Here is a 14,355-nt window from a genome sequence, read left to right on the forward strand (position 1 = left end):
TTTCATTTATTAAAAATAATTTTTAAAACTATTATTATATTTTTTCAGTAAAGGACATATATCGAAACATTGCTTTTGGATAGGAGGAGTGGAATTCAAAATCAGTAAAAGCGTATCCAAAAATAGTAATCCTCACCTGAAAAAAAAAGAAAAAGTAAAAGAAAATAAAAAGAAAAAGAAAAAGAAAGCTGAAAAAGGGAAGAGAAGCTTGAGGATTAGTGTCTAATCAAAAATTAATTTCACATCTGATCTTTTTAAAGTATAAGATTTGAGAAACTCTTAAGCTTAAGGATATAATATAGTAAGTATAATTATTCTTAATAAAAAATTTTAAGGGGAGAAGATAGAATGCCTAAACTCTATATTTGGAGAATTTACATATATTTCTGAACTAGATAGGAACACATATTTATCAGACTTCTTTACAATAAAAATTTTTAAACTCTAACTTGGTCTCTTGTACTAATTTTTTTCTAAATTGAACTACTATATTTCTAGATCAAAATTTTAGAATATCCTAAAGAAACTCATTGACATAATCTACTTATTTTGGTTTTAAAAGATTGAAGTGTCACTTGAGGACAACTAGCATTTTAAGTTTGGAGGATTTTGATACAACTAAAATATATAGTCTTTATGTACACATTTTTATACCTATTTTTTAGATATTGCACTTTAATAAAAGATATTTGTGTGTTTTTATTTCAGGTACAATCAGATTGATGAAAAATGGTGAAAGGAGTGAAAAAGGATCAAATTTAGAACAAAAATGAAGAAGGTGTGCAAAAGAACTATGGCACAAAAACTAGCACTTACGCGCCAGTAAAACCGAGAAGGCTGCGCATAAGCGCCAAGTACCTCGTGCTTAAGCGCCAGAAGTAGTTACTTGATGATTCAATGAATTTGGATGATTTTTGAAGAGGTGTCGTGGTAAATAGTTAATGAACACAAAAATACATTCATTTGGCTTTTGAAAGGAGGCAACTCTTGGAAGATTCATTGAATGTGAACACATGTTGAACAAACACTAAGACACCTTTTGAAAAATTATAAAGAAAAGGACTTGGATTGAATTGAAAAGGAGCCACCGCCACCCTATAGATACCGTTAACACCTCTCTCTCGTAGATTAATTATGATACTTTTAGAGAGAAGAAGGAGAGGAGTTTTAGTGAGTGAGTAGAGAGTATTGTAAGAGAAAGGAAGAGAAGAGATTCAAAGGAACTTCAAGTGTTCGGTGGAGAGGATTTGAGATATGTTTTTATCTTTATGACTATATTTGATTTTAATTCAGACTTCTTGTTTGTTCGGATGATCTCTACTTTCAAACTTAAGTGTGGTTGTGTTTTCTCCATGAATTTTGAGTAGTTTTCTTTACCATTCTCCTTAAAATGATAAGTGATTAAGTATTGGATGGAAGTTTTGTGAAGTATTAATCTTTAATGTTGGAATACGTTGTGATGATTTTAAACCTTGTACCTCAGTTTTAAACCTTGTACCTTATTTACTTCTTGATTTGGCCAATTAAGGTGTTAATATTTTTTGTGAGAACATGTAAGACCTGAGAGGGTATTGTCTCAGTCAACTAATGATAAGAATCACATGAGATTGTATGGATGTGAATGTAATTCTGAATGTAGTGAATGTAATTCATATGATTGAGTGCAAATAAATAGGGAAATAAACTTTGAAGGGTGTAGAATTAGAGGACTTTAGAGTGACAAGCTAAACCCCCTAGTTTGATTTATACTTTTAGGTTTTGATACGAGATGTTAACCCTAGGTGGAGGGATAAGAGAGAACTCTAGAAGAGCTAGTATCTTCCCTACCTAGCCCTTCTTCAAGACTATTCAAACTTTAAATTAACCAACATTCTTTATAGCGTCTCTAGTAAGGATAAAGAATACTACTGCTCCTATTTGGTACAACACAATTTGAATACTTCCACTACAAAATTCCTATACCTGTTACTGATTCATGATAAGGAAAAAGATATTTTATTTATATTGCCTTCATCTTACAAATATCTAGTTAAATTTAGTTAGTTGTTTATTTTATTTTCAAATATTAAAAATTTACCAAAAAGAATCAAACTTTCATTCCTATTATAGTATATATAGTTTTAATAAGAATATTTTGCAAAGTAGAATTTGTTATCTAATTTCTTCTGACTTAGTTACATATTGCATTTCTCCCTGCGGTTTGATATTCATGGCTTAATAAACAATTCCTATATTACTTGATAATGACATGTATACTTGCATAGTATCTCATATTTAAATATAATAATTGCATTTTTATTTGCTTCGAAGTCAAGTTTTTGCCTAGCAGTTGCCCAGGATGAAGATTTTTTCATCGTTGCAGAGTAAGAAATATAAGGAAAAATTAAGAATATAATGACATACATCATACTGTCATATAAAATTGGGATCAGTTTGTTGATTCATTCGGTCAACGCCAATATGTGTGGTTTGCTCGCCTGACACACCACACTTATTGGGGTTCATTTGTTGACCTCACTTTTTGTTGAGGTCTAGTATTTCTTCCTTAGAAGCCTAGGATCTAGCCATAGGATTTTCTTGTAGACAATTCCTAGAGGATTAGTGATGGAACCATACCCCACTAGAGATTCTAAATACCTCTTTGCTCTTCTTGGAGTTCCACATGCTTGGTTCTAACCTCTAGCACTTAGTAGAATGAAACCAACATGGGGGAGCTCAAGAAGAGTCCTCATAAGACTGTCTTGTCTGGAGGTTAGCTTTGGGTGGTATGGTTTTGGTCAGTCTTGTACACACACATTTGAACCCCTCACTTTCATTCACAACCTAAAATCCTTAACCAAATATGCTTAGTTTGATCCCCTACTTTTTTGGAAAGTCATGTGGGTGGTCCCCCAAACCCTTAACCCCTGGCTAAGATGGTTAGGACCTACACATGTAGGATCCAAGATAGGGATTACCTTGGTCTCATTGCACCATAGGGGTAATTTTGTGGTGGGTCTCCTCATTAAACCCCAATTATACCAAAATACTCAATTTTGGCCTTTTGCCTCCAAACTTTCCAAAAATTACCAAACTGCCTCTGAAAGCCTAAATTTTTAAAAATTACCCAAATCCTCAAATTTTAACCAAAAAATCACCCCAAACCATTTCAAACCACTCAAATTACCCAAAACACTTCAAAATTTTCAAAATTCCGAAAATATCCTTAACTTCACCAAAATTACCAAAATGCCCCTCATGGCCCAAAAATTCCCAAAACCTCCCAAATCATTCCAAAAATCCTCAAAACCAACCGTAGCCATCCATGGGGCACAATTTGACCAAATTGACCCATTTTGAACAAAATCCCAATTTACGCCTAAATGCCTAAAGTCTCCAAATCACTCCCAATTTCCACCAAATTGATTTCAAACTTCCCCAATTTCAAATCCAAATCAAATTTCATCATGTCTAACCCCAATTGAAACCAAATTCTAGCTCAATTGAACCCAATTTCAAGTCAAACTCCCGTGCCTAATTAAAATGCCCCAAATTGGCCTAATTTCAATTTTCCACCAAATTAAACTCCATAACTCATTCAATTTCACTAAATTTACTTCCTAAGCTCTTCATGAAATTCTTCTATATCAAATTGTCCAATAAATTGAACTAGATCCAAGCTATAGCCAAGGCCAAATCCAAGTTCAAGTCAAAACCCAAGTTTTGAACCCAAGCCTTAAACTTACCTTGAACCATTTGGCTTAGCTCAAACTTGGCCACCGCAGCCACAAGTTAGACCCTAAGGACCAGCCTAGATCCACCTAGCCCACTCTAAGGGTGCCATGGACCATGTGTCCCTTGATTTAGTGGATTTCTTCGTAAACTTAGCTAAACCAAGGAGATTTTTTCCACTAGCCTTCCCAAGCCCCCCAAAATATCACGATAAACTCTCCAAGCTCCTCTGACCTAGCTAGCCACCAGCTCAACCTTGGTTAGGCAGCCTAGTGGCCAAAGAACACCATGCCCAAGAGGTCCCAAATGGATCAAACTCAAAATTGGAACTCTCTGAGATGGTTGAACCTCATTAGTCAATTGCATTGTTCATCCCTCCACATAAGCGTCCTCTCTGCTCGCCTGGCTTGCCCTGGTGGTAGCCATGGATCCCTCTATAATTAGGAACTCTCTCAAAAGTAAAGAGAGATATCATTCAATTCTTTGGTGAGATTCTGCCAAAATCCTTCCAAAGTCTCTTCAAGCCTTCCAGAGTACAATCTCATTGTTCCCAGCCCTCCATAGCTGCTGTCCTGCTAGGATTTTGAGCTCAAAATCTATGACATTTTCTATCATTCCACAAACCTTCACCAAGCTTCAAATTAACTCACCCTAAAGCTTCCTCAGAACAAACGAGGAAGTTTCCCCCTGAAAGCCCCATCTATTGATCCCTCCATCCCACTCCTAAACCAAAGTCGCACCACCTGTTGGTTGAAATCCTACTCAAACCTTATACTAGAGCAAGGTGACACTTTGAGGAGGTTCATTGGACTACAAGGAAGCTTTCAAAAGCACCCAATCGAGGCCTCACCTCTTCAGAAAAGGAATATTTCATAATCCATAATTTTATCCTTGAATTCATTAATTATGAAGTAGAGTTGTATTTCATACATATGTGACCATATAGATAGGTTTGCTTTGACTAGATGAAGTTATAGGAACAAACCCTAGGTGATTTGGTTGAGTATGGAGTAAGATCTTAGGGTTTTAGTGTGGATGATTCTTGGTTTAGAGCAGATGGGGACGATGAACAGTTGTCATCCATTCGCACGTGTATTGATTGAACGGTAGAAGTGACATCGGACGAGAGAACGCTTCATAAAGCGTGGGCCTTGTAGCAGCTCACGCGGAAGGTGATGTCGAATGGAAGCATTCTGCATGTGCTTTCAGAGCCACCGAGGATGAGTTGGATGTTGTGTGGATAAGTAAGAAAATAAGAAATTTTTGATTTATTTAAATAGTGCAACTTTAAAAATTAATAAATTTGTGTAGAAGATTCATAAATTGTTATAGAAAATTCATAAAAATAAAATGAAAATTCCCTGTTGCTCACTGATAGAGGAAAAATTTATGAACCAAAAATAAAATTTATTTGTTCTATAATTTATTTTTAATTAATTAAATACTCTAGAGAGTATTTTAATTATATTTAATTAAATACTAATCATCTTGGCTTGAAATTTGGAGGGCTGATTTTGCATGCGGTTAGAAATGTTTTCTAATTTTTTTTAAAGTAAGAGACCTCCTCTAACCCTAAAATCCATAATTTTCAAGACTAGTTGCCAATTTTTGCTTAAAATAATTATATAAATTAAAATAAAAAACAAAAATATCAGATTTGTGTAGGTAGGTTCCTTGTGATCAGAGGACTCTAGAAAAAATTTAAAATGAGTTTCAATAATTTTGTGCATTACTATAACTAATTAAGCCATTAAAATTCATAAAAATTTAAATAAATATAATATAGTCCAACAAATTATAAAAATTATTCCATGCTGTAAATAATGATCATTTTAACCCTCCATAAAAATTTAAATCCTATTTCAAATATATTTCATATCAAAGTCTATTTTTCAAGTAAAATGAGATTTTTGCATTAAAATAATTATAATAAATAAAATATAATTAGAAAAATTATGAAAAAGTGGTTTTAAGTGTTCCTTGTGACTAGGGCACCTAAGAAAAATAAAATTGGTATTGAAATAAATAGTTCATTTCTGGACTATTTTTGGATTTAAAAATAATTTAAAATAATTTAAATATGTAAAAATATAAAAATGTAGAAAAATGTTTTTATTTGTTCCCTAATCACTTGAGACGCTTTAAAATATTTTTTCTAATTTTTCTAATTTAGTTATATATTTTTAAATGCTAAAGATGTATTTTCCTTAATTTTTCATTAAAATAATTACACTAAATGAAATAAAAATCATAAAAAAACAAAATTTTGTTTCTTTAAGTTCTCTACATTTAGAGAGACTAAAGAAAAATATAGAACGTAATTTTTGAAATTAAATTATATTTTTTATTTAATAAATCACTAAAATCAATACATAATTATAATAATTAAAACATAATTAAAAAAATATCATGAAATTTGGTCCAAGTGGTCCTCTAATCTAGGTGAATCTCTAATAATTTTCCTATAATCAGAAACTTTACTTTGACTAATTAAATAAATTAACATTGAAAATTCATATTTTTGAGCCAAAATAATTATTAAAAATTAAATAAAAAATAAAAAAATTCATAATTTCACCTCTAATATTTTAATTGACCCATGAGTGGGGTACCATAAATATTTAAAAGTCATTTGAATTGTATTTAATGAGTTATTAAGTAAGAAGCCTAGAGGCAAAATGGTAATTTTGAGATTATTAGGCCCTAATTAAATTTTAGGATTAATCAAAGGGTAAATGGGTAATTTTGATCATAATAAACTCTTGTGGATGTTTGAAACATAAGGGTTTAAGGGGTAGAAACTAACCTGTCACCTTTTCATAATAAGGGTAAATTTGTAACTATTGTGACTTTGAGGTTAACCTAATCGGATGATTCTAAGGTAGTGGGCTTATGCTAGGAAGAGAATAACTTACTTATTTGAGGCCCCTAATTGGTTATTAGATGATAAGTGTGATTCTTTAATGATAATTGAATTTCATTTAATTTAACATTTTGATTATTACGATAATTTAATTTCATTTAATTTAACATTTTGATTATTATAAAGTTACCTGAAGATTAGATATGGGGGCTTAATAGAGAGCGAGACTTGATATTTAAACTAGTTTAATGAGCTTTAGAAAAGAGAAACATGATTATTTAATGAATACCTTTGAACACTACAAGCCAAACGTTAATCATGGTTACCATATCTTTAATGACTTGAGCTTGCCCTTAGGGGCACCCACTAACATAACTCTTAAGTAAAATGTCAAGTGAATGTCTGAGTACCCCACTCATGGGATAATTGAAACATTAAATCTTATTGAGTATAAGGTGCGTTAATTTATTGAAATTAAGTTAACTTCGGATGATTAATTGAACAACATAATAATTTCAAATGAACTCAAAACGTTTCAAAGGGTCTAAAAGTTGTTAGGGATTCTTCCCTCAACACTGTTATGACCTGATGGATATTTTGAAGGACAATTGAGCTTATTATACTTTGTTCTAAAAAATCATCCATTAAAACTTTTAGGGACACACCAAGTTATGCCTTGGGACTCGATAATTCACCTAAATCAATACAAATTTCCTACGCTACTTATTCTATATTAATTGACCCAATGCTCAAAGATTTGAGTCTTCTCTAAGGTATTTAAATCTTTGTGAACCACTGGGAATATTTTTTTTGCCACATATGGATCATTGGGCTTGAGTAAGTCTGAGGTCTAGGTGGCTGGGGCAATGACAATAATGTTAATGGGTGCTAAAATGACGGATACAACGTCGAATGTAGAATAGTATCTTCTACCTTAAGGACCTTTAATAGGAATAGAAAACAAGGACCGATGATAGTATTCGACGAATCCTAAGAAGGTGATTTCCTCCAATATTCTTAGGTTTATTGTATATTAAACCTTATTTGGGGGAAGGGAGAAAAACCTTTTAAAACTAAACCTTATTTGTCCTCAATAAACTATATTTTTAAAAATTTTTTAACATGGCCTGTGGTATGTGGGGTTAGCTTTAGATACCTATATTTTTTATTTTATAAATTTCATAGTAGACTTAAGTAAAAGTTTTAAATAATAAAGGTTAGTTCTAGATTTAATGTATTTAGTAAAGAGTATAAGATTATGCTTTTACTATTCGTGCAAAGGAAATTGTATTATTTAATATTAAAGATCTTAGATTTATATTTAAAAAGAAAAGATTGAAACTCTAAGAAAAATCTTTTTCAAAACTAATACACATTTATCAAGTAAGGAAATGTGGGAAGTTTTCAAGCTTAAGAAGGTGATGGTAAAGTTGAAAATCATTAAATGCTATCAAGATATGTTAATCTTTACATAAAAAGAAAAAGTAAAGAAAGGATTGAAAATGACCCTAAAATAAAAAGAAAAGAAAAGATTGAAAATGATCCTAAAAGAAAAAGAAAAGGAAAAGGGAAAAAAATATGTGAGGAGAAGCTTGATGAGATGCCTAATAAAAAATTGGCTTCACCTGAATCATCTTAAGGAAAGAGACTTAATTGCATTTTTGAACTTTTTCTTAAACTATTAGCATCCTTACTATAAGAGTTATCATGAGATGTTTTTTCTTGTAATTCTTCTAAGCATCCTTAGTATAAGAAATTACAATTATTCCTGAAATAAATAGAAAATCAAAACTTTTAGACGCGACTACTAGATATTCTTACATTTTAATTTTAACTTGAATTATTGAAAATTTTTCTAAAGTGTTGCTATTGCATTTATATAACAAAAACTATAGAAATCTTTAAGTAAAACCAATTAATATAAGTTATGAATTTTTACATAGTACAAGGAGTTACTTGAGGACAAATAATGTTTAAGTTTGAGGGAATTGATAGACCTTAAATATACATGTTTTGAATACATATTTAATGCTCATTTTATGCACATTTTTTTATCATACCGCACTTTAAAGGAATGTATTTTGTATGTTTTTTATTTTATATAAAAGGAATGAATCTTTAGAGACAATGAGGGCAAAATGGAGCAAAATGGCACAACATCATATGGGTGGTATAGTGCTACCCTTGGCGACATAGTGTCAGGTATTTAACAAGATGGGCTCCATAGCACCAGCAGTTGGCGTCATAGAGCTGACTTTCGATGTGATGAGCGTCATAGCGCCCCAGAGTGTTGCTATAGCACCTGAAACGGTTTTTCTAGAAGATGCATTGAATTTGACCAAATTTTGAAGGGGTGATTGAAGTGACCCTTAGTTATTTTCAGAGATCTATTAAAAGAGACCAAGGTTTGAACGAAGAAGGGGAGTTTTGAATGAGTTTTCAGGAGTTTTTAAGAGTTTGGAGAGGGTGTGTGAGTTCATTTTTTGAGTCTGTGTTTGTGTAAGAAGAGTTTGGAGATTGGTTAAGTGAGAGTTCAAGAATTTTTTAGGGAGAAGACATAAGATAAGTAATTTGTATTTTTGTTTAAGTTTTTGTATTTAAGACTTGACTTTTAATACAAATCATGTATTTTTGTTTTATCTCCATGAATTTTGAGAAGCTGAATAATTTTTCTTTCTTTATGCATATGAGAATTGTTGACCTCACTTTTGGTTGAGGTTTAGTGTTTCCTCTTTAGTAGCCTAGGGTCTAGCCATAAGATTTTCTTGTTGACTATTCTTAGAAAACTAGAAAAGCCTCCCTCACCACTAGAAATTCCTTTGGGAGACTCATGTAGATGGTCCCCTAGACCCACTAGCTCTGGGCTGGGGCTTAGCTAGGACCAGTACATAGAGGACCCAAATGGGGATTCCATTGGTCCATGACTCACATAGAGTGGTTGGCACCCCAATTTTACCAAAATATTCAACTTAGCCTTTTGCCCCACAAACCTACCCAAGTTACCTAAACACCCCCAAATTTGTTCAAAAATCATTTCCAACCATTTGAAACTACTCAAATTGCCCCAAACCACCCAAAGTTGCCAAAATTATCAAAATACCCCCAAATTTGCCAAAATTACAAAAATACCATTGGTGGACCAAACTTTCCAAAAACCTCCAAAATCATCTCAAATGTCTCTAAAACCAATTTACAAACTTTCCAAAATCATCTCAAATGTCTCTAAAACCAATTTAGACCCTTCCATTGAACCCAATTTGGCCATTTTGACCAAAGCCCCCAAATTGCCCTTCAAAGGACCAATTTCCCCAAATTCATCTCAAATGTCCATCAATTTACCCCAATCTTCCCTAAGTTCAATTCTAAACTCAAATTCATTATGCTTATGATCATTTCAAACCAAATCCAGGTTTAATTGGCCCATGCTTTGAGCTCAATTTTGATCCAAACCAAAACCCGAATTTTAATCATATGACTCAATCTCACCCAATTGAACCCCTAAACCTATCCAATTGCCCCAATTATGCATAAACTCTTTGAAATAATCCCACACAATAAATTTAACACTCAATTGGCCTTAACCAAGCTTCAATTTCACTCAATTACAACCCAAATCTAAGACCCCAATTTGCTCCAATTTGGTCATGCCTCCCAATGTCACCTAATTGAATGGTCAAACACCAAAATTGACACCCAACTGATGTTGAGAACTCTTCATCACATTCTCTTAGACCATTTTCAACCATCAAATTGGACTTAACCCAACTTTAGCCCAACCTTAGCCCAAGTCTAGCCCAACATACCCAAATTCATCAAATGTCCAAATTCCTTCAAATTGACCCACCAAATCAACTCAAAATCACTCCAAATATTTTCTAAATCCTTTGTGACAATCATCCACACCAAATTGGTCAATCAATTGAGTCCAATATCATGGCTAGCCTAACTCAAACACAACTTCTAGCCATTTTTACCCAAATTGAACCTCTTAACCAAAATTGACTTAGTCATGCCAAAATCACCAAATTAATGTCACCACAGCCATAATTTGGACTCTAGTGACCAGTCTAAACCCACCTAAACCACCTAGGTGAGCTATGGACCAATGGTCCCTTGATTTAAGGGATCTTAACCATATTTGGGCCTTATTTGAATATACTTTGCCATCACCACTTGCCATTGGGAGTAAATCATAATTAACTCTCTCCTGACCTCCCTGAGCCAAGAAGTGACTAAACCCTGGCCGGCCACCTCCTCAGCCGCCAAAAATAGCCACCTAAAGGAACCACCATTTACCAAAACTCAAACATAAACTCACTTGAGTTGTCCAAGTCTGATTGGTCACTAGCGCTCCCTATCCCTCCACCTAAGCATCAATTTACACCCATCAATTGACCCTGGTGGCCAAACCAAGCCTTTCTATTTAATCAGCCCCCTCCATGGCCAAAAGAGAGCTAACCAAAAACCCTAGGGGAAACTCTGCCAAAATCTCACCAAAGACTCTCCAAGCATTACTAAGGTCAAGCCAACTATCTTCCCCCTCTGGTTCCCTCTGTGAGAGTTCAATTTTGAGCTCAAAATCAGGCCGAAACCAGGAAATTCTTCCCCACACCTTCAGAGTCCAACACCATCTCCACATTGAAAGGAGTTGATCCCCCACAAAAGCCCCCTTTCAAACAGCCTCTAACCTAGCTCTAGACCAACACCTAAAATCGAGTTTGATCAAAATCATAGCTAGATAATTCACCAGGGCTTGAGACTTCATTTGGAGGTTTGTTGGACCCAATCAAAGCTACCACAATCATCTGATTGAGGCCACCCCTCTCAGATAAATGTATTGAGCTCTAACGCCCAAGCTTCTTTTGATTCTCCACGTCTAACGGTTTGATTTCATGTTTGATAAACCATATGGATATGTTCATCTTGAGTAGATAAATGTTTAGAAACAAACCTCATGCAATTTGGTTGAGTCCTGGCGAAGATCTTAAGGTTTTAGTGTGAACTGCTCACGAGTTAGGTCACTTGGGGACGATGACTGAGAGCCATCCAATCGCGCGTTTATTTAATCAATAGAGGAGAGCGAGTCGAACGAATCTTTGTTGCAAAAAGGCAGGCTGACAAGGTGGCTACGTGGCTGGCAACATCAAATGGCGGAGCGCCGCGTGGAGACTTCGGAGAGGATGAGGTTGAGGTGGCGCCGCGTGGATAAGTAGATGAATAGGGAGATCTTTTATTTATTTTAATGCCTGGTCTTTTAAAAATCATAACTTTGTGTATAAAAATCATAAAAATAAAAAAAAAAAATATCATCTTGCCCAATGAATAGAGGAAAATAATGTGAAGTAAAATAAAAATTATTTGTCAAGTATATGATTTTTCATTAACTAAATACTCTCTGATGTATTTTAATTCATTATGATTACATACTAATCACCCTAGCTTGAAATTTTTAGGGTTGATTCCATATGATATAGGGCACCTTCTCTAATTTTTTCAAAGTTAGATAGAACCTCTGTGCTTCTAACCCTAATTTTCAAACCTAAATGGCTATTTTGACTTTATTTAGTCATATAAATTAAGATATTTCTCAAAAAATTATAGGATCAGTTTTTTTATGTTTCCTATGGTTAGATGAGCTTAAGAAAAATATTTTGATGATTTGAATAATTTTGTATATTTTTGTTATTAATTAAATATTTTTACCTTGTATTAATTTATTTAAATTAAATGTGAATAAAAAAATTGACAAATATAACTCCACATTGTTCATAAAAATCATTTCAACTCAATGTATAAATTTCAAATTTATTTAAGTTGATTTGGCCATTAAAGGGGATTTTGTAATTAAAAATAGTATTTTTACACAAAATAAATTATATTAAATTAAATAAGTTTGAGAAAATTATGAAAAATAGTTTTCTGAGTTCCTTGTGATTAGGGGCATTTAATAAAAATAAAAGCCATTTTTTTTGTGAAAATTTTTTATTTTTGAAGTATATTTTGAATTAAAAATAAATAAAATAATCTAATTTTCAAAAATATAGTTCAAAATGTGTCTAATTATTTCCTGATCACTTGGGACCCCTTAAAATATTTTTCTGATTTTTCTAAATTAAAAATAAATTTTTAAAGCCCTAAAAATGCTTTTTTTCTTATTTTCCATTAAAATATATATAATAAATTCAAAATAAATCATAAAAATATAAAATTTATTTCTCTGAGTTTCTTAGACTTATGAGGGTTTAATAAAAATTTAAAGGTGATTTTTTGAAGATTAAAACATATTTTTGTGTTTAAATAATAATTAAAAATGGCCTTTAAATAATTACAATATTTCTAAAAAGATCATAAAGTTTTGTCTAAGTATTTTTCTAACTTAGGAAAACCTCCAATAATTTTTCCATAAATTAAAACTTCATTTTTATTAATTAAATAAATTAACATTGAAAAATCTCATTTTTGGGTTAAAATAATTATTTTAAATTAAATCAAATTTTGAAAAATAATATTATCCTCCCTGATATTTTAATTAATCCATGGATGGGATACTAAAAGATTTTCAAGGTCATTTGAATTTTGCTTGAGGAATTATAAGATGAAACGACCCAAAGGGCAAAGAGGTAATTTTAGATTTTGGTACCTTAATCAAAAGTTAGGATTAACCATTGAGGATAGGTAATTTTGATCCTTAATGAATGCATTGCATGATTGAAATGCAATAGGTTAAAGGTAGAAACTCACTTACCACCTTTTTTTTACAATATCAACAAAATCATAATTTCTCTAATCATAACGAATCGGAATAACTAATCGGAAGTCAATTAAGATCAAATAATTCTTAAGTGATCGGCTTATGTTAGGAAGATGATAATTCACTTATTTTAAGCCTAAAATTGGTGATGATTTGACCTTTCAATAAGAATATGTGTCACTTAAACCAAAATTCTAACCACCAACAATTTCCTCCATTATGATTGTTAAGGGCTTGATAGTGACCTAGGCTCGATGTCTAAACTCAATTATTTGGATTTAGAAGATAATATGATTGGGGATTAACATCTTTTAAGCACGTCAAGCCCATTTTTTATGGGCACCAAATCTTTGATAACTTGAGCTTGCCTTAGGGGCATTCATCCATTTAACTCTTAAGTAAAGTGTCAAATTGACTTAAGCCTCTTATCCTTGAGATGATTGAATTGTCAAGTTTCACTGAGCAACGAGGTAGCCACACTCTAAACTCGGATGATTAATGAAATAATATGATATGTTCAAAAATGAAATCAAAATAATTCAAGAGATCTTCAAAGTAGTTTAGGGTCAAACCCTGAGCACTTTGAATTTTTTTGGATATTTTGAAGGATAAGTTGAATTTGTCATAACTTGTTATAGAATCATCCACTAAGAACTTCTTAGGCTCAATAAAATCATACTTTAGGGTTGGATAATTATACATTCATCTACTCCTGCAATTTAAATTCCCTGCAAAATTATATATATGTCTTACCAGAATTAACCTTTCAGGTGAAGGAACGAGAAGAACCGACAAGTATACTTTTAAATTATTGCATTTACCTTTTCTGTACTTTTTTGCTTCAAACTTGCATGTTAAAGTATGATGCCACCCTACATGTGAAAACCAAAACTGCTAGGATAGCCACAAAACCAAAACCAAAATTTAAAAATTAAACAAGATAAAATTCTCTGCCACAACATTCGAGATATAAGACAACTCAAAATTTAATCACAAACATGACAAAACAAAAATCACAACTAAATGAAAA

Source organism: Phalaenopsis equestris, unplaced genomic scaffold (assembly GCF_001263595.1).
Source record: "Phalaenopsis equestris unplaced genomic scaffold, ASM126359v1 Scaffold001334, whole genome shotgun sequence".
Classification (NCBI taxonomy): Eukaryota; Viridiplantae; Streptophyta; class Magnoliopsida; order Asparagales; family Orchidaceae; genus Phalaenopsis; species Phalaenopsis equestris.